Genomic DNA, 22,821 nt, shown 5'->3' on the forward strand with positions numbered 1-22,821 from the left:
AAGGGGATCAGTATTTGTATTTGTGTTTTAGGAGAGGAAATGACATCAGGAGTGATTGCTGTTTACTGCCAGCCGAGTCTGATTGAACGTGGCTGTTGTCACCCCTCTCGAACGTCCGTTCCAAACTCCGCCGAGTGGCAGAGAACACGGGGAATCACCAGCACGACATCGGCAGACCGTGACGGTCAGGAAGCCAGCTGCGGCGCCTGGCTCTGTCACACACGTCGCTAACGCAGACAGCCGGAGCCAATTCTAAACCAAACAAGCCAGCGTGAGAAATAATCACCAGCCGGCTCTGATGTGCCAGAGTTCGGCAGGTTTGTTTCGAATCCGTCCTCCTGAAAGTAAAGCAAGAGGTACCAAAAAACAAAACACGAAACCCTTTTTCACCCGATTTCACAGCAGGCACAGACTTTCACACACACAGAACGAACGTCCACAGCAGGTTGGAACAGGTCAGCGTGGGTTAACCCAGGACAGGCCTGGGGAACCTCATTCCTGAATTAGCAGAACGCGATGGTTTTTGTCTTCTGCCCCTGCTGTAATATCCTCTGTGCCATTCATGTCCAGACTCCAGGCCTGAGTACGCGAGAGACGAGGGAGCTGCACACACTGTGGTCAGGCAAGACGGGCTGAACACCCCCTGCTCTCAACTGTAACCTTTCTTAAGCTCTCAAGGGGATTCTGAAATTTAAACAGCCGCAAAAGAGAGGCGACCATCCAGCCTGTTGGGTGGTTAGCGATTGATTGATCCCAGGATATCATCCAGGTGTTTCTGGAATGAATCCAGGGTATCGGCTTCTACAACATGGCTGGGAGCACGTTCCACCAGCATTTGAAAAGCACTGTTTCCTGTTCTCATTTACAGATATCAGGTACTGTAGCTTCCACTTGCGTCCTCTGGTCTGTCTTTCACTGCTCATTTTTACATTTGCTGCTCTCAGTATTACGCCTCTCGGTATTACGGTAAATATTAAACACATTTCGGGTCTCGCCTTGCTCTGGCGCACTCAAGCAAAGCAGCCTCTGTAAATGTTTGATTACAGATGCACACTTGAATACACGAGCGTCCTAGAGCAGCCAGGGCTGCGCGATGAGATTAATTACGACACACAGCAGGTGGTGAGAAATACCTGCAGGGGCCTGGGCTGGCAGCTGCCCTGTGTGTCCGGCTGTAGCCAAACCACACGGCCGCGCCGCGGCGCTCTGCTAGGGCCAGCGACAGGGCTGGAGCAGGGTGTTCCGGTAGCGATTCCCCGCGACACGCCTGTACGGAAAACGCCCTCCGCTTGACAGCCGGCGCAGAGCTGAACCGCTGGCCGTTAATGAATTCTACTCCGAGTCAGGTGACAGGAGCGCGGCGCCGAGCCGGGGAGCCTGCTAACAAGATGCCTCCGTCCGATCCAGATGTTCATGTCACGGAGCTCTATCATTAGCGGGTGGGGGAGGGGGTCGGGTTTTACATTCAGCGCCGCGCTGAGCGATCACGATCAGCTGTTGCTGACTTTGCCATCTGGAGTGGTGCCTTCGTCGTGGTGCCCAGGCAGATGGAGCCTGTTTAACCAGCCATTAAACTCGGGGCTCCGAGCGGGGAGGGGTGGCCAGCGAGCCCCGGGGGCCAGCTCTGGACGGGCACAGGGGGGCACCACGCTCACGCCCTGCAGCGTGCCGCCAGGGGAGACGATGGGTTTTGTTCTCTGGGGCCGCAGACAAACCAAGCTGTGACAAACTTTGCTCCTGGATCGGGCTCTGGTTCTGTTCGCAGCGCTACTCTACACTGAAGGTGCGCAGAAAACAGACCGAGACTCTGCTGTGACCTTGGGCTGACCAGAGACCCCCAACTCTTTTTTCTCCCAAGCAGGGAATGACACACCACAGATTAATGAAGCCTGATCTTTCAGAATGGAAAAGGCTCTAGAGAATCAACATTTCTTTTTGACTCTGTAACAGAATGAGATTTTGTATAATGTTCTACAAAGCTGCATGTAGTTTTGCTGAGCACTGTGACAGAATGCTTCATGGGAACAGTCTTTACTATCTTTACCATCCAGAAAGAATACGATTGCGTGTCCTCCTGCTCTCTGAGAGGATGGCCAATGTTAGGAGTTGTGCTTTAAAATAAAATATGGATACAAAATCAGTAATCCGGCTTTAGGAAAAAAAGCAAACCGATATCAGTGTGGAGCAGGACGTTATCAAGGTAAACTGCTAGAACCACACAAGGCACCCCAGGCTGACCGCCAATCTGATACACAGTGTATAGAAAAAATACCACCTCACAAATGAGACCGTTAAAACTAAAAGGATTACTTCGAACGGTGGCACAGCTCAGAGAAACCTGCCAATAATTCTAACACTCTTTCTTGCTGTGTTAACATATTTAACACTTGCTTGAGTGATTAAGCAAAGTGTTTATCAATGCTTAGTCGATGTAATGAATATTTAAGAATAGCTGGCCTATTTCATTACGTGCCCACAGTGTAATTCACAGATATTTATAATAAAAAAATCAAAGACTGTCTTGTCCCAGAGAAAGAGACAGCAAGCGTGGTTTTTCTGCGAGTTCCAAGCCGAGCTTGGCAGGACCAATCAGTCAAGAAAAACAAACTCCACTTGACTCTGCTCTCCAGAAGTGAAATGTATTCCCTACTGTAATGCATTTAAAATGACCAGTCAACCAGGTTGCCATCAGAATTAATCACATCCACGTCCAAGCAAAATCCCAACTGCTAAAATATCCAGCTTCTAGTTATTTCTCGTGGTTGTGGACTGGAAGGCTGAGGGGGGTTAAAATCGCAGGTGAGACACTGCTGTTACACCCCTGAGCAAGGTTCTGCACTGGATTGCCCCAGTAAAATACCCAGGGGTCCCATCCTGGATGTGGTCTTGAACTGCACCCTCTGCTTCTGGGATAAGATTGGGTTTGCTGTGAGCCCTACCAGGGATAAGTGACCTTGGTGGATTATTCCGAGCTCTAGAGAGATGTTCAGCAGTTTCATGTACCCACCCCTGCTTGGATTTCTGCTGACGGTAAGGACACATGTCTACACTGTCCTCTACAGAAGACTGACATCTTTTCCAGGCGCTCTCAGGCTGCCTCATATATTCAAGGCCCGGTTGTGGCTGTCATGACCCCCACTGTGCACTGGGCATGACCCCAAACAGGCGATTCTCAGGTAAGACAATTCTCTGACTGGAAAGGGAGAGGAATCTCTCTCTGAGCTCATAGTTGCTGACGATTCCATTTCTACAGGATGAAACTGGGTGTAATGGTTTATCAGGATAAGAGACAACAATGCTATGGGGGGTCTATCCTATATCTGACAGAGTAAACAAAGGCCTTCTTGCATGAGCATCTATGTCAGTTCCTGCAAGACCACGAAGTAGACACTGTTCTTGTGTCTGTTCTGTTTTAGTGCTGACAAACAAGTGAAAATTAAATTCTGCAGCTTCACTCTAAGAGGTAAAGGTACCGTAGCAATCTTGGCGGAAGATTCCCAGGATAAAACTCCACATCTCGGAATGCGTTGTGCAGGCAATAATTACAGGAGTACATTGTGGAGAAACTGATTGCAATAATCAAAGAGCACAACAGATCTCCCATCAGGCACTTAATATCAGGTTGCCTATGGTCTCTCCAGCAGATACAATATGTTTAATTTTAATGGAAAACTATTGATTGTAAAATGCTCCAGACAAAAGAGACTCTCTTACACTGCCAAGAGACATCACCTCAGTGAATTCCTGTTATGACAATCGTCATTGCTCTTTTCCATGAGCTCAAATTTAAAACAACAGCAATTACTATTAGATGCAAAGGAACAAGTAATAGGTTTATTCCATGCAGAGACGAGAAGAGAGAAAACACAACGTTTCGGCTGTGAAGCCTTCTTCGGTAGATGTTTTGGCCCTGTTACCGGGTTTTTTTTTAATCATGTCTTTAGGATTAGCTTATCCCAACAACTTTCCGGACTTTGGGGAAAATCCTGAAAGCTGTCATCTAAAATGTCATGCTGCCCCAGATGTGCTTCGCCCATTGTCAGACTGATGGAGCAATGCTCCCTGTCCACAGATTTGAATCTGGCCATCTCTTCATTTCTACATATTAATCCGGAACCCTTTCTTCATATCCCCAGGATGTAAGTAATGAGTTTACCTAAATCTGTGGTATTTAAACGTTGGTCCAGATATATGACATTAAAGAAGCCAACACTCAAATCTTCCTAATGATTAATTCATTATTAATTAGGCGTAGCATCAAAACATGAACAGCAAGGGGAAGTTTCTCTGAACTGCAACATTTGAGGATGGATACGAACTGTGTTGCCTCTTCAGGCCTGTTTTCAAGAAGCATGAAATTGTAAAGCCAGTTGCATGCTTCAAGTGCCACTCTGAGCAATTTTTCTGAAAGCTGTTGTTTGCCTGTGTTTCTTCTCTGAGCTCTGTCTGGGGCTGTGTGCCCTCTGACTGTGCGCTGCCTTCTTGTCATTAGAACATCTAAGAGCTGTGCCATTAACTCAATGTCAGGTCTCCTTGCTGTGATGGATGAAGAAGGGACAAACAACTCCTTTACTTTGCTCTCAGAGAGAATGCCAGCTGACAGGCGACCAGGTGCACAACTGCGAGAGAGAAAGTCGAATCGTGCACGCGGATGAAGAGCCTTCCTATCCCAGGCTGTCGCTGAGCGGACACGCTGGCGAATTAACTTCGCCCACAGACACAACCCGCTGTTCCGGTCCACCTCCGCTCCGCAGTGCGGTCCCTCAGCCTGGCTCCGGCTCCTGGAACAGCGCTTAAAACGCTGCCACCTCCACTGGAGCAAAATACCACACAGTATCCAAGAATCCCCAGACCGGCCCAGTACAGGAGGAGGGAGACCAACTGAGCCGCCTGCATGTCACAGATTAGCCTGGAAGGAATTCTGCACAGAACCGGGGGTGGAGTGGAAATGAAACTAATGGACACCCCTGCGCTATCACCGCTAACCTCCTTTGCGTAAAGTAACTCTGATTTTTCACCCACGTGGTGGGTTAAAACATGTAAATATGGCACTATTTAAAAGCATGCAATTATGTAGTTAAAGCTTAACAATGTACTAGCTGCGGACTTCATTACAGTATTCAGGTCCACATCACCCTCATTACCCAGCACGCTTAACAAGAGGCCAGTGTCAGATTAATAGCCCATCAGAAATATTTTTTTACAGTTTTGCTGTAAATGCTCCGAAGGCTTTGTGTATACAGTATACAACTCTGTCATACTACAGATCAGTTACTGTAATGCAATTTAGATTGGCTTTTGAATTGATCAGTCTATCCAGCTGCCTGACTGTCTTTGTAAGCATAAGGTAGATGGAAAACAAAAGTGAAGCTACCAGAAGGCAATACTAGGCCCTCTGTATGCCCTACTGGCAAGATCTCTCCTTAAACAAAGCTTGTGTCTGTTTGGCAGATCTCTAAAGCAATTGTATCCCTCGTTCATACAGCTCTAATTACATTCCTGGGTTTTACTCCTGTTGCTTAATGAGCAAACCTTGTCCAACTGAGCTGACAGATTGACTTCACACACACTTACTGTCTGAACATGGCTGTATTGGCACCAAGGCCTTTAAAACACATGACACTGCACTTCCCACCTCCCTGCACACAGACGCTGTGCCAGCCCCTCGTGCCCAGTCCTCACGCAGCGCACTCACACAAATGCTCCCGAGCGCTCAGGAGTCTCCATCTCAGTCCCTGAGAAAGATTAGGGGTTAAGAACGTTCTGTTTAATTTAATAGTCACTGAACCAGGGTTATCCGCCCTGTGACCCATCCAGTCTGCAGAACTCTGCTCGTTAATTATTTTATTGCCAACTGCATGGTGCAATGAAGTAATGACAAGGAACAGCCTGGAAAGTCCACATGCTGAGCTACCCACCACCTAAGCACTAAGATGCAAAAATAAAAAGGAAAAATGTGAAGGAAATTAGGAAGTGGGGATGGGAGACGTTTCTGCGTGTGTCCCATTTCTTGAGCGGCTTGCCCGACTAAGCTCAGTAATAGTCTTTAAACCATCACGGATTGTGCTGTTATCTACAGCAACCTGCCAAATGGGGCTTTGTAAAACTTTTTAAAACCCTCTCACAGAAAAAAAAAGGTCTTCTTGCTATTAATTGCTCTCCCCACAGCTTTCCAGACCCCTCACAGAACTGGATTCAACTGCCCACTGTTTCTAAAGGGAAAGAGCTGCTGTCTTGGTCTTCAGTCTTTGGACGTGCACCAGGAACACAACAGCTTTTCATGAATATTCACGACTCCATGTCAGCGTTCTTTGTAAAGACAAACACCTAATTGCAATATCCAGGCCCTGCAAAACAAGCTTAGAGAGTAATTTTCAGCTGATTATCCTGAGCCAGGACTTAACATCCCTGCTATTAGAGCCCCAGTTAGGGTGGACGTGATACAGCATGAAGCCTTTTAACCTCAGAGCGCTCAGCCTGTGGTGTCTCTGTCCGTTACAAACCGAATTCTGACACCGTTACAAACAAGCAGTCTGCTCACAGGGGGGTGAAATGCTGTGGTGTTTGGGGATTCCTTTTTCATTTTCAAGTGTTTTTCCCCCCCATCTTTAAAGTTTCCAGTTTATGTTATTTAAAAAAAGCTTTAACAATGATAACGTCACAATCGGGCATCCAAGCGACATTTATGTTCAGAACTTTCAAAGGAAAGGAGCCCCATTCACCTCTCTCCCTTCATCTGCTGAGCTCTTTTAGAAAGGATTTATGGCCAAGAAAGAAACCTGAGGATCAGGAGATCTCAGTAGGTTTCAGTTCATAGCATCCACATGAACTTTGCATGATTCAATGTCACTGAGCTGCTGCAACACCAGCGACAGCACATCTGTACTGAGAACTGAAATCAGACCCATCACTGCCTTCAGTACAAAGTTAACACACATTTTCACCAAGGGATGGATACACAGGAAATAGGACAGAAGGACTTATGTACAGGTAGAAAGCAAGGCAGACTTTTGCACCATGTACTAAAGTGAACTGCCTCAAGCAGTCTGTGAAATACTGTTTAGCTATCTTTGCTAACCCATCCATTCACATCTTTTTGTGGCAAAATTCAATGTCACTCCGATTACTGGAAGTTATTACTTAGCACATGGTTAAAATTGAACCAGATCAGCTAAACTGTACAGAGCTGCAGCACAGTGAGCAGAGTGGGGACTGCTGCCACTTCACTGTCCCAGAGCTCTGGGTCTGATTCTGGCCTCAGGTGTCTGTCTGTGTGGAGCTTGCATGTTCCCAACACCTTCTAAAGATATACAAGCTAGGTTTGACCACCACCCAAAACTGCTCCTTTCTTGGAGGCCCTGTGACAGACTGTCATCCCTTCCAAGGGGAAAGCACAGTGCCGGATTTCCCATGAGGCACAGTGCCGAGGGCCTACGAAAGTTTTAGGGCCTACGTAGGAGGGAAACACTAGTGACTGCCGAAAAACGAGCTGAAACAACATGCTTGCAAGCGACTCTAGGTGCTCCAGTTCAATAATCATCCGCTATCTAGCAGCTGTTCTAGAAACTAGAAGTATCAAAGTGAGTGTCGCTCGACTCTCTCCTTCAGTCAGGTGGTTTAGCATTAGAACAGTTTAAAGTGCATCCTGTCAATTGACGTTAGGGGTTGAGGGGGTGTGTACACCCGGGTGTGGAGGGGTGTGTGCAGTGTGTGTGTGGGAGTGTTGAGGGGTGTGCTCAGTGTGTGGGGGTGTTGAGGGGTTTGTGCAGCATGTATGGGGGTGTTGAGGGGTGTGCTCAGTGTGTGGGGGTGTTGAGGGGTGTGTGCAGTGTTACCCCTCCTTTTGCACATTTCATGCCTAGGGCCTCCGAACACCAAAATCCAGCCCTGGGAAAGCAAGGCATGCCATCTCTATCCTGCTGCACGTCCCAGATAGGCTCCAGCTTTCCATGATCCTGACCAGGAAAAGCAGCTTTCCGATAATGGATGGCTGGCAATATTTAAGGTTGTGTAAACTGAAAGGCTTAATTGCCGGTTACATTGAAGCAGTACTTTTCTTTTCCAATCCAATAAAATCAAAATGAACAGAGGTGTGTTTCCTGCCAGCAGGTACCGGAGCTGTGATAATTTGCACATTCCCTTTGTCTCTGGAATCTAGGTCGCCAGTATGTTCAGAGATGTGCCATAATTGAAGAACGGCAAGCGTACATCAATGGGCCGTCATTACAGCAGATAAATAATGCGGGTGAGGGAAATGTTTTTGACAAAACTGTCTTCTTAGTGATTGTGGAATTTAAAGAGATTTTACATTGACGATTCGGTCTCTGAATTAAATTTGATTTTTTTTGCTGCACTCCAAGTTATTGCACATCTTCTGGAAGCGGAAATGACTTTTTTGTTAAAGAGGTTTTCACATCTGAGAGAAACAGAGAAACCGCCCCCACCCAGAGACCCTGCGTTCAATGTGCAGTATAATGTTCCATTTCCCCTTTTGCTATTTTGTTTTTGGAGCTGAACTTGAAGTGTGCTTGCTTGTTTTTTGTTCTACTTTTAAAGGCTCTTGAGTTATTCTGCTCTTCCTCTTTTTGACTACCCAACAAAGTAAACTGAACGTCAGCAATCGAATCAATGCTGGGTAACACTCTGCAAAGTCGTTACCAATTAGACCTTTGACAATTCGTTATGCACCCAAAGCAGCTTGCAGAAGAAGGTAATTCACAGTAAATTCAAAATCTGCTGATTAAACCTATGCCACAATTTACAAAGAATCCCCTTTGTGAAAGGAATCAGTTTGGGTTCAGTGGCTTGACTGTTTTCAGATAAAGTAAATTATAAACCCAATCTTGTTTTCTAAATGCGGGTTTCTGAACAAGCCCTGGGAACGCAAGTAATCAAAGGTCATTGAAATTAAAATGAGGCCTGCGCTATAAAAAATCCCAACTTTGTATCTGAAATATTAAAAGCACCCCTGAGGTCTTTGTTATGTTGAAAATGATCCCCTGTGAAATCTTTGCATGTTTAATATATCAACCTGTATTGATTTTCTCACTGCTTTTATGAGTTGAAATGCGGTCTGGTGTTTTGCATCTTTTAAACAGCAAAATCCCCACAAGGACCATTTAATATGTTAAAACCCTGCAAGAAAGGGCTTCTTCAATATTATTATTCTTATTATTTCTATAAATATTGCTGCCACAGTTTGCCTTATTTTCAGAATTCCTGCAGAGTCCCCTAATGAGTTCGGTTGTTTTGCATTTCTAGATGCATCATATTTAATAGAACATTTGTTCATTAGCACAAGACTTTTTCCAGTGTGGAGACACTGTAGGCCCATAACCAGAAGGTAGTGGGATCAATTCCCAGGTAGAGCAATTCTGTTGTACCCCTGAGCAAGGTGCTCCAAAAAAACCACCAGTTTTACAAATGGGTACAAATGTAAGTTACTTTAGATAAAAGGTCCACAAAATAATTGGATCATAAATAATCTAGGATTATTAAAAATTACTAATAAATACTGTTACTAAAACACAGTGTAACAGAATAAGAATGTTTTGTATGATACAACATTGAACTTTGACCTTTGCATGAAAGACCACTTTAAAGTCATTCTTACATTAAGAGCATCAACCTCTGAGGGTCTCTACTTTTTTGTAGGTAAAACTGTTATATCAGAACGTTATCATTGTAGACTTGTATTGTATCAAACATTTTGTTTCCCAAGCCTTTGCAAATATACTAAAGTCTGCATTAAGCAGAGAAAGTGGTCTGTAGTACTCTTGCAACTTTTCAGAGAGTAAACCTGCAGTATCATGTATCGGAGCTACTAATTAATGAGGCAAACATTTCTCAAATGTTTTTATTTTTATAAATAAAAATAATAAAATAATCACTCAACATTAAAATGCTCATTAATCATCCAGCCAGGGGATTCTCCCCCATTCAAACTAATCTTTTTACTCTTTTGTAGTGAGTAGAGGGATCGAAAGACCTGTTTGGTTTTGTTCTCTTTTGTGTGGCATTTTGAAGTTGATATTTGCTATTGCCTTATCACGTTGTACCAGACATGTTTACAACAGCCATCCTACACATGGAAATGACAAATGTACGCCACTGGTTATGATTCGATCCCTGTAGAGGGCTAGATATGTGGTGTTATGCAATTTAAATATATTGACTAGTACAGAAATATTTAACTCAGACTCTTGGTATGACTTCCTGCTGATGGTTTTCAATGAGTAAACTCAGAGGTTCCTATCTAGGAAAAAGTAAAGGTTTATTCCATCCTGAAAAGAGAAGAAAATAAACACAAGCTTCAGCTGTGGAGCCTTCTTCAGGTGTGTGAAGAATGCTCCACAGCTCCCATACCTGAAGAAGACTCCACAGATGTAACATTGTGTTTCTTTTCTTCTCTTTTCAGCATGGAATAAATCTTTATTTGTTCCTTTGCAGCCTTTGCATGCTGACACAGCTACCTACTTGTGGTTTCGAATAAGGTTCATTTCTATGTGGGAATTTTCAAATTCTCTTCCATATGCTGTAAATAAACAGTCAGTCAAAAAGTCAAACAAACAAACAAACAAAGTATCTAACTAAAGCAATTTAGTGTCACATAGTAATCTTTAATCTGTACCATTTTAAGACAATGTAGTGCCACAATGTGAAGTCATCAGGCCCAGTGGGATTAAAGACCCCTGAAGGACACAACAACAGAGGCAGTCACACATGTGCTAAGAGAATCATTTTTCTCAATCTTGTGAAACATAGAGGGTTGTGGTTGCACTTAGCTGCAATGGTCTGATTGTGCAGCGCTGAACAGTACGAAACGCTCTTTGAGCAGCTTTTAAAAAGGGGTTAAAGGGTTTTCAAGCCGAGGGTGAACTGCAAGCCAGCATACCAAACAACCACACCATGCCACAGCAGATTTCACAGAAACAGCCGAGCAAGGGAAGAACAATGTGACCAAGATTTCATCTTGAAGCTCCCCACTGGCAGTCAGCCTGCTATGGACAGAGGAACATTTTCTGCTCCACTGCCGCCACTAATCCACATCTCTCTCCGGGTGGGGAACCACACAGGGGCAGGAACATATTTGTCGTGGTGGGTGACAAGCGAGAAAGAGTCTTCATTCTCATTTTGAAACCATGTCTTTTGTAACCTTAAGTGTACCAATGTTCTTATACACCTTTACTGGGTTTTTTTGCAGCACAGAGCTGTTAAAGCAGAGTAACCTGAAGCAAAAGTCCAGTGAAATTGTAGGGGAAGTGTAATAAACAGAAAGAGGCATGACAAAGCATGTCAGTGCATGGTAGACGCACGGCACAATCATACAGAAACTGGAGAGATGCCAAGAACGTTTACTAGGAAACCTGTCATAAAGGTAACATACTGTATACTGGGCCCTGAACTGAGCAAAGCAAAGATAAGTGATTCTCTTCGGTGAGAGTGTCTCCAGGCCGTTCTCCTCCCAGTCTCTGGTTTTGGCTGGAGTGAGTGACAGCAGGTCCTCAGTGTGCCAGATTCAGAAAAGAGCAGACAAGCCCGGCAGAGCTATATTTCATGACCTTGGAGGTCCATCCTTTCCAAACCAGTGGTTCTAAAACAATTCTCTCTTCCAATCTCCACTCTCGGCGTGCAACACCTGTTTTATCTTGTGAGGGATTATGTGGTGTCGTTGCTAGGAGGCAATGTAACATATGCAAAGAGGATTTACAAATCATTCCCTCTCATAATCCGAGGGGTTTGTGTTTTAAGCCGTGTCAATAAAATGTGGTGCAGGTACCTTCGAAAAAGCAGCAAGCAAATTCATGCTTATTGTCCCAGAAATGAACGTGCAGATGGCTTTTTTTTTTTTCATTACAGGCATCTCATTTCTAAATTTGTCAAGTTATTGTGCCTCAGTTTGGTGGTGTTCTTTGCGGAGGGATTTCAGAAATCACACCACTCGCGCAGCTTAAAAATAAGCTCTGTTCTTTAACAACAAAAATAACGAGGAAAGCAAGATCTTGGGTGTTTCATTACACATTACACAGATTCCCTTTTCTTGTGTACCTCTTGTTGATCTATATATCTTTGCTTTGTGCAAAAGGAGAAAAAAAACATCTGGTCACAAACAAGCTCTACAAACCAGCCTACTTTGAAAATGCTTTGTCTCAACTCCAGCTCTAAAGAAGGACCCCAGATCCCAAATAGTAACAACGAGCACTCATGTCTTTATCCTTCCGTTCATTATGCAGAGATTTAAGAACAACAGGGCTGTAGTGCTCTAAAGAAAACTCTCTTCAACTAATTACTTTCAAATCCTCGTGCGCATTTTCCTGAGTATGAATCCTGAGAAGATGCTGTTTACCCAGTGGCTAGGTCATAAGCGCTCTCTAATTACTAAGTTACCCAGCAAAAATTAAGTCAATAATATTATAGAGGGATCATCTAATCCTCACAAGTGGCACAGGAAAAAACGCGATCTAGGGCTTCCAGGGATATGCAAAAGCACTGAAAACAAACAAATTAAAGAGGAACAGCTGGGTGGTAGTGGATTTGTTCATGTGCTAGCTGCTGAAGATAAGCAAGAAGTGAAAAAAAATACATAACCTGATGTCTGTTTTCACCTTATAATATTTGCTTGGTTGTGCTTTGCACTCGCATATAGTCGAATGTAGACTATTCCATGTATAGAAGCTTCTTACAAGCAACAATATACGATACGATCACTTGATTGGCCATATACAATTTCTTGCATTAGGGATTTGTCTTTTTGCATACTCTACTCCATGAGACACACAGACACGCAGACAGGGAGAGAAGCTGGGGGTCAGAGCGCAGGGTCAGACATTTATTTGGTGCCCCTGGAGCAGTTGGGGTTCAGGGCCTTGCTCAGGGGCCCAATGGAGTAGGATTCCTCTGCCGGCCGCGGGATACGAACTGGCAAACCTTCCAGCCACAGGCACAGATCCTGAGTCACAGTGCTGCCCCTCCACCCCTTTTATTGTCTATTATATAATAATAATAGACAAAAAACTGAGCTTTTATTTTTAATAAATGAATATCAACTGTCTGCCAACCCAGATTAACCTCTATGACCATTACGCCACCACAAAAGAGGGAGCCATACACATACTCCTTGCATGACGTGCCCTATTGAGCAGTGGTGTATTGCAAACTGCTTATTACTGACCAGCAGTTTGCATGAATTGAAGGAGCCAAGCAGCTCTCTGACGGGACACTGGCCCCTCCAGTCCCGCCTGCTCTGCTGAGACTGACCGCTGCTGGAATTGATGGTCTGGGCCAACTAACGAGTTCCGCCTTCACACAGCCCAGTTGGGTTTACTCTTCTGTTACATTCTGTCAGAGACAGGGCCTCGGGCCTCCGTGCTTCTGTCTGTTTTTCAGAAAGGCCCTTTTCTTTGGTGACTGTTCGCAAAAAAATATAGTTGCATCGCTAGGTTTGCCTGGAAGACTTTAACAAGAAGCGCAGGCCTGGTCTTCTGAGGTTAAAAATACGATTTCACATCAGGTCTTAATGCCTGAGTTTACCTACTGCAAGCCAGAACAGCCCTCATTTCGGGTCAGGACCTTTTAGAAATGAAAAGGGCCCAGAAACACAGAAACCAATTGCTCATCCAGATTAGCTGAACACAGGGACTAAAGGTAAAAAGACTCCTGTATTAACAGAACCACAGCATTAAGAGGAGTTGTAATTTCGAGCGTGGGCAATTTGCAAAGAGAAATACATTCAGAGCACATACTTAGCAGCCAAGATTCCTGAGATGAAAAGGAAGAAAAAGTCCACTAAATTGCTGTGGATAGATTCCTGTCAACAGAAACTACATTACATGCCAATTACATGTGGTGTGCGTTTAAATTGCACCTGATAGTATTGGGCTGCCCTGTGATTATAGCTGCCAGTCTTCAATACATGCCCAAGACATTTCTAAACTTTGAATCATGAATATACAGTAGTCACACTCCTCCTCCTGGCTGAATTTGAGAATTAATCAGAGAATGGTGCGAATTTGAAAACAGAAGATAAATTATATCTCCAGTTCGGCCTGAGATGATACAATCGTCCAATTTATGTCTTTCCAATGTCGTGCATTGAAATGCTGGCATATGGAACTCCTCTTTCTGTTTCTTTTTTAAACAGTCATGTCCTGTTTAGTTAAACCTTTTAGGTACGTTCTTGGGTTTTCATAATTTGGTGACAGTATCTTTTGTTTGATGCCTGCAAGTGCTTTTAACCATCGATAGGAAACGCTTCGCATTTGTTTCATGAAAAGTACTCAATTAAAAATTCTTCCTTGCCATTATCGGCACAGGTGTTTTTGACTCCAAAACAGTTAATGTCTCTCCTTTCAAATCCCTGCCTCATACTCGACGCCGTCCTTAAAAAAAAACGCAATTCAAACTCTTTCAGCGGGTGAGACAAAGATGACATTCATTTTGCAAAGAGCTGCCAATTTCTACATTAGAAGCTCATTTCTGCTTTGTGGATGCGCTAGGTGTCTGAAGTTTTTAGGCTTGTGTTGGGGGGATAAGTAAGGTACAGCCTTTGAAGTTTATCAGAATTCCTGCGCGCTCGGGCCTTCTTTGAAGTCTAATTTCAATTTAGATGCAAAGAACCCTGCAGCACAATAGAGAAGGCTGCAGAAGACCTTCTGGCAGTCGGTAATTACAATGCCACAGTTTTGTCAGATTTGATTAGAAACTTCTCTTTAATCAGCGGTTCTGTTCGCACCGCCACAATCGTCCCTCCTCCTCCTTCTCTCCGCACCGGTGGCTGATGAGAGTCCAAACCAGGCGAGAGGATCACGTTAGTCGCTGATTTCGAGGATAAACATAGCTTTCCTTACCCAAAACACTCTTTCTACCGCAGTTCGGCGCACCTGAGCGCACCGAGTCCAAGGGCGGCTGCGTGGCAGTGACGTCATCGAACCTGAACGAGGACGCAGTTTACGCAGAAGTAACTCGACCGTGTTGCGCTGGTGTAAGGGGCGCAGTTAGTGAATTTCACTGGGCATTCACGATAAGTGCGTGTCCTTGGAATAACGCATTCTTCCTCCATTCAAAGCCAGTGAATTGCCTCCGCTCTCTGAACTCTCAGCTGTGCTTAATCAAGCAGGAGGCAATAGCCGGCGCAAGAGAGGCGGTGTGTGCAGACGTTTCCATAAGAAATGTTTTTTTTTTCTTGAAATAAGCTAAATGAGGATCACGATTTGCAGTCCCAAAAGGGGACAAAATCAAAAACAGACTTTTTTTCTTGGCAGGAGAAAGTCCTAGAGCGCAAAACACACTTACCATCACATGATTCTACTTTCATGGTGTTATTTTTTTTCCTTTAGAACAATTCCATTGACCGAAAGGTAATAAAAACCTGCAAAACAAACATATTTAAAGTCTCCGGCGTATGCGTTTGTGATGTGTACATGTACATGTGGATTATTTTAATGTGGCGTGTTGTCGCAGGGGAGTTAATTGGATGATTGATCAAACCAGAGAGAAACCATGGTCACACTACTCCGTTGTGTAATTAGACTGCCACCTGGCAGAACAGCGCACCTGCAGCACTGTGGGGAGGCTTTGCGCTGACTGTCACCTACTGTAGCTGAGCTCTTCCTCCATCATTTGGCACACACGAAAGAAAACACGGCAGCGCGGATTTCAGCCACGCAAAATCATTCTCGGACGGAATCCCGACTCGTTTCAGCTCACAAACTCCGGGTAAAAAAAACCCAAAGGGCCGTGCTTTCTTTTGTGTGTACGCCGGCCGTCTCCAAACATCCCCGAGGTTAATCGACAAGGAAGAAGTACAGTATCTAAGAAGAAATCTAGTGTTAACGGGCTGTGCTCTGTTTGCCAAGGACTTTGCAGTGTGTCTCCAGCAAATAACAGGCACACACGCATATATAAACCGGCCTTTCACAGGAAGTGCATTCTTTCAAAGATGTCAGAAGCTAAAAGTACCCTCAAACTAGTGGTACCCACAACTTAAACCAGCTCTCAACTAATTTCCTTCTACATTTCTCCTCTCTTTACAGATTTCTGCTATAGGAGTTAACTGAGAAGTCAGCTTTTTGTGTTTTGAAAACATTCCATTTCACCAGGCAAGCCCACAGACCTTGCCCTTTCAGTTGTAATGTACCATAGTATTGGACCCATGGCATCCTTTCATAAAAAGCCTTTTATTACTAAAGACAGCCAAAAGGGAGTTACATTGAGTATTGTGAGTTCATTCCTCCCCTTACAAAATCTCAGTTCCCCAGAAACCTGTCCAATCAATAATGTGCACACACTTGGCGATCAAGGACGCTCTGACCATAAAATTGAATCTTTATAGCCAGGTCCTCATATTGGCCCTCATATTGCATTCTCCTAAAAGTCCGGATTCTAAAAATATTTGCCCTTAGAGGACATTCAGAATAAATTAGAAAAATCAATACCTGTCCTCAGTATATATTTTACACACCCAATGTACAGTTGATTTGTTCTTAAGGTTAAGGTTAAGCAATCAAGTATATTGTGCAAAATAATCACTAGGGATTCTTCAAGACAAGTATTTTAATTGATCCTTTTTCATTTCCAACCTCTCTCCAGAACATATATCCAACTTAGCTGTTAAAGCATGGACGTTTCACATTGGATCAGACATCAGGAGTATATTTTTACCTCATTTGCTTGCCACCTCTTATTCATCTGCTTGTGTGTGGCTATGTAGTTATTTTTTAAACAGCGTACTTGTTTTAAACAGATGGCGTGTTCAGACTCCATATGTACTCCACACACATGCTGGACGTCTAATGAAACTGAGTGGAGAACGCGATGGCAGCAAACCGGTTCTCAAATGACAACTCGTCTGTTTTGTAAGAAATACGTCGAGTGTGTTGAAGAAAGAAGCAGGACGTTCTGTTTTGCCCTTGCTCTGCGCTCAGATCCAGCCGAGGCAAAGGAACAAAGCTGAACCGATACACAAGTCAGAATACTTCTGTAATCACAGCATCGCCAGGGTTTGTATAACATCAAAGTTGTGTAGGATTCTCTCTAGAGGATTTCTCGGAGTGTAAGACTTGCTCTGTGTGAAGAAGACGCTGCACAGACACCTGTTGTTGCCACAAAGAATCTGAGAAGCTGATCAAGCATACAGTTTCTCATATACGTGGAAGGCTGTAGGTAGGATCATAGATTAACTCCAAATATATTGATCCTAAAATACTGCATGTGCTTCTCCAATACCATGTTGGGTACATAGAGGAGATGTTTTAAAAATATAAAACGTGCTTGTGAACAGTGGTCAGCAGATCACATAGGCAGAGAATCACTCGGTCAGTCTGATGACGTTTTTTTCACCCCTATCAAATCTTCACCGAGCTCCCCCTTGGCTCCCTGCCTCTCCACAGGCAGACACGTTTTTTGTTTGGAAAAGTTCGCAGGATGGATGGCGCTGATTTGATTATCGGAGGAACTGCTCCTCTGCTGAGATGATAATTGGCCTACTGCAGGGACAGGGGGAGGGGGGTGCGTCTGTCCCACAGCAGAAGAGTGGTGTGGATTAGGATGGGGTAGCTGTGAGCGCTGGGAATTCCAGGACTGCAGCGTGCGAGCGCGTGACTTGACAACTCGCACGTTTGGCGTCTGCCTTTGGAAAAAAAAAATATCTCCGCATGTTTTTATAGATGACTCGCGCTGTGTGCGCTGGCCCGTTACTATCTGTGATGTGAGAAAAACAGCATTCGCAGGGCAGGTAGACGATGGCGTTTTACAATTCCCGTGCCTATTAGCTTGCTGCTTGTTTACTGCTTGTCCCAAAGGTTTCTTGTGCAGCATATTGTATTTCTTTCCAGAATACCGCTTTACAAAATAGTGATTTTGGAAACTGCAGATGAGTGGAAATGGAAAAAAAAATGTATTCAAATATGAATTGAGCACAGCGTTGAGAGGGTCTTCGTGAACTTTGTATATACTTTTTCTGCCCACGCTGCAGAGTTGTGTAATGTGGACATACAGAACTGGGTTGAACTGGAATGGAATAATGATGGATACAAGGGCTACTAGGTAATTCCATACTGTGTTATATAGGGACGCGTGCTACACATCTAAGCAACTGACTGTATTAAAAGAAGCTATCTTTGGCAAATAGGCAAGTGGAACATGAGTGCGATCCTAGAATGCTGCCAATCTGATCAGCCCTGGGAAGCGTGATTGATGATAAAAAAATATTTCATATGTCCTGGTTGAATCGCTTTGCGAAAAATACACCAAGCTTCTTTGTGTGTTTCGCTCCCCTGCGCGTGAAATAAAAACGTCTTTTAACTCCTGAGACGGGCTCCTGACCGTCTTTTAAAGGGAAGCAAAAATCTCCAACAAAAAATGGTAGGTAGGTCCCTTTTCAGGCCATCCAGGCCCATGGGGAATGGGGGCAAGGGCCACCATTTTTCTCAACCATCCGACACTGGAGGTGGAGGTGATATGGTCAGCATCACGCTCCGGTCAGCCTGTTTCCCCCAGAAGGATTAACCCCTGGGACTTTTAAGCAGGCTGTGTGGACCTGGAAGGAATTAGAGCAAGCTCCATCACTTGCCCCTACCTGGGATTGAACCCGGGACCTTGGAATAAGGAGCTAGACGCCCTTGCCATCTGGGCTACCACCGCTCCCCACCACCAAATAAGCTCTTGAAAAGCAATGCAACACATCGATCGCTTCAGATTCCAAATCTGCACAGCCCCATAAGCCCAGCTCAGTGCTAGAGTGATGCGCTTTCAGCTTTCTGCACTCTAGTATCCCCTGCAGTCAAATACCTGAGAAATCTGTGGATACTGGCACTTTTGCAAGATCTGGAGAACTTTTCCCAAAGTTATCCCAAGGATAAGACAAGGGATTGCTGCCACCGAAACACCAATGGGATGAAAAGGGCAGAAACGCAAACATTACATGGACAAAATGGCGGAGTTATGTTTAAATCAACACTCAGAGACATGACAAGCAAATGTTATATGAAGAGAAAACCACAGGCATAAATAAGCACTGACAGAGAAGGGCAGGTGACCTGTCAGCTGTTGATTTATACTGTCTGAGAAGCACCAGCCAGCCTTCTGAATCTGTTCTGAGGTCTCCTGCAGTGTTACACAGCTTGTCACAATGAGGCCCCCTTCACTTGCGTTGTTAAAAAATGAACTTTGCCATTCCAACATGACACGGCCCATTAAAAAAAGCAGGCTTTGTTATGTACTGCCAGATCGATACCCCATCAATATTCCACACTCACTAGCCCTCATATCAATCAAAAGCTGCAGGTTTAATGTATTTGCAGGTTCCTTAATCAATTCTGCGCGCTCTGATCTGACCAGAATGCTCCAGTGATAGATGGGAGAGCTGCAATCCGCCTGTCCTGAACCTGCCAATAAGCCTGCCTAGCCGGCCATCATAAATCTTTGATCTTTCAGGAAAGAGGCCTGGGGTGGAGGCGACCCAGCCCAGTTCCAGCCTCCCCCTGCACACCGCTGAGCACTGACTGACGACTGTTGGCCACTTCAGAAGGTGTTTTGCTCTTCAGAAGACAAGAAGCAGAGCAAGCACTGTAGTTTTTCAGTCCGTGGCTCCTACCACTTTACAGAAGATCCTTCAGAGTATTACAGATCACACTGTGTGGCTGATGTTCAGCTGACACAGCTGTCTAGAGTAACCTTCCTGGAAAGGTCAAAGGTTCTTAATAATGTAATAATAATTTCTTACACTTACAAAGCATTCTTCTGGACACTCCACTCAAAGCGCTTTATAAGTAATGGGGATCCCCTCCACCAGCACCAGTGTGCAGCCCCACCTGGATGATGCGCCAGTCCTCTCCCCACACACCAGCTCTCAGTGGGGAGGAGAGCAGAGTGATGAAGCCAGTTCATAGTTGGGGATTATTTGGAGGCCATGACTGGTAAAGGCCAGGGGGAAATGTGGCCAGGACACCAGGGTTACACCCCTACTCTTTTCAAGAAACACCCTGGGATTTTTAATGACCACGGAGAGTCAGGACCTCGGTTTTACGACTCATACGAAGGACGGCGCCTTTTTACAATATGTTGTCCCCGTCACTATACTGGGGCATTAGGACCCACATGGACCGATGGGGTGAGCGCCCCTTACTGGCCCCACTAACACCTTTTCCAGCAGCAACTTGAGATGCATGCTGGTGCAGACTGGGTGTGCACATTGTAAAAGCAGGAAAAACAGCGGAGAAATCCACAACACTTGGGCACTGGTGAACTGGACTACTCTTCTCAGGTGACAGGTGCATCTCAGTGTGTGACACGGAGGCACTGTTACTGGAGAAAAGAACTGCATGCCATGTTAGGAAACTGCCTACAGCCTGTAAATGTGCACAAGCATACCAGGGCACATATAGCTTTGACAACCCTCACAAAGCTCTATGATGACTAACCTGAGAATGTTACTGCATGTTTTTTTTAAATCTTTCCACGATTTCTGATCTTCCTTAATTTCTTTGACTTCCACAGAGGCCTGGAGAAATTAGCCAGCGCATAGCGGACACCCAGCAACACCCCTTGATTAAATTCAACACTGGCTTTGCCAGGCTGGGCAGCTGCATCACTGAGATTTTCCAGAAACAACTGAAAGACCAGACGTACATACAGTACAGCATTTACAAATAATCAAACCCAATTGAACGCATCTGGATTCCTTGAGCCTGAGAAAATGGATGTTAGAGGTCCGTTTTTAAAGTATTTTTTCTTTTTAGTATTTCATGCACCGGTAACACAGCTCAGGCAACACTAATATGAACTGCACAAGACCTTTACAAGGTCTTCCTTCCTTAAAAGCCAGATAACTTGTTCAGCTAAGATGAAAGGCGGAGAAAGCCAAATAATAGCTACAGGTATTATTTTTTTTCCTGAAGAAAACAACCTGCAACAAGCTCCAAATGTCTGAGAAAACAGACAGAAAACTTCTGTCAGTAATCTGGAAAATACTATTCTGGAGTAGTTAAGCACCGTAAAAAGGTCTAGTAAAGATTTTCTAAGATGGAAAATGTTACTTTCGTGTTCTCTATTTCACTCAGGCACCAATTTAATGATCCAGTGATAATGACCACCTGTGTATGTGCTGTATTTTAAGTTCTTGTTTATTTCCCTTCTTAAGATCAATTTATTAGCCATATACAATTTCTTGCATTAGGCTTACAGACAGGGAGAGAAGCTGGGGGTCAGAGCGCAGGGTCAGCCATTTATACGGTGCCCCTGGAGCAGCTGGGGTTAAGGGCCTTGCTCAGGGGCCCAACGGAGTAGGATTCCTCTGCCGGCCCCTGGATACGAACCGGCAACCTCCCAGCCACAGGCACAGATCCTTAGCCACAGTGCCACCACATCCCCCCTTGTGGTGAGGTATGAGAAGAGTTAATACCATGAGCTACATTATCCATAAAACAAGGACAAGTAATCAAGGTGGGGGGTGGAGTCGACACACTTCCCATGTCAATTTTCCACAGGGGCTTCCCGAGACATTGATTGAGCAAGGAGATACCCAGCCTGTGGGCTATCAGCCCTGGGCCACTACAGGACGTCACTCAAGGTATTAATACCTCTCCACCTTCATTAGAGTTCCAAGCGCCATTTGTATAAATCACGTAACTGGCAGGGCAAAAAAAAAAAGAAAGAAGATTATTAATTCACCTGCCGTGTGTGTCGTCGTGAGCAGGTCTGGAGTTACTACACATTTAGCTGCTGGAAACATAAAAGATTCAGGAAATAACTCGAACATTTCCATAGGTATGCAATATTTTCTGGAAGGGGAATACTATGGTTATAGCTTATGTACTTTCACAAAAAGTTGTCAATTTGTTTTAAGCCCTCTGACCAGCAATACAGCTTGTGCAGTGAGGCATTGCAACTTGCCAATCACACGAAAGCTCGTTAGGTGCACTTTTATCGAACAAGGTCTAGGTGGAGCAATGACTGATCAGGTCACCTAAAAAAAGCCCTTAATTCAAAGCTTAGGTCACTGCAAGAAAAAGACCACACTTCGTCAGTTATCTGTGCATTCCAGAATGCTTCGAATGTCACCAGAAGCAAAGGAGAGGGCCATTGGCATGCTGCAGGCAGGTACAGTATGTCATGTGCCAGCGTTGCCAGACACTATGGAGTGAGCCGCTCCACTGTGTCCCGACTGCAGAGAAGGTTTCAGCAGACCGGCAGGACAGATGACCGTCCAAGATCTGGTTGCCCTCGAGTGACCACACCAGAGCAGGACCGACACATCAGACTGGTCCACCTGAGAGATCGTTTCAGATCTGCCACCCGTCCTGCTGCTGAAATTGCCGGCAGACACAATGCCCACATCAGTGACAGGACAGTGAGGCTCCATGCTGCTGGCCTCAGAGCAAGGCGACCTGTCAGAGGCCCTCTGCTCACACCTCCTAGACGTCACACCCGACTGGCTTGGGCCAGACAGAGGCTGCGATGGAATCGTCAGCAGTGGCATCAGGTCCTCTTCACCGATGAGTCACTCTTCAGCCTGTTCCACGCAGACGGGAGGGCCAGAGTGTGGAGGAGGAGGTGTTGCGTTTCTTTTTTCCCCATCAGTATATTTCCCTCAGGTGAGTCAGCTTTCAGATGGTACAAGATGCATTACATATATTTAAATAGAACCTGCACAATGGAAAAACATTGATCATTTTCTGGTATTATGGCAGCTGCTAACTATTCAAATTCTATGACACATTTTTACTGGCAATCTGCTACAGTACCTTACCATCTTGCAGCTCCAGGTCTGATCAATGGAGTTAAACAACCCGTTCCAGTAAATGAACTGTTTTAAATGTAAAACGT

This window comes from Lepisosteus platostomus, chromosome 24 (assembly GCF_059453375.1).
Source record: "Lepisosteus platostomus isolate fLepPlt1 chromosome 24, fLepPlt1.hap1, whole genome shotgun sequence".
Taxonomy (NCBI): domain Eukaryota; kingdom Metazoa; phylum Chordata; class Actinopteri; order Semionotiformes; family Lepisosteidae; genus Lepisosteus; species Lepisosteus platostomus.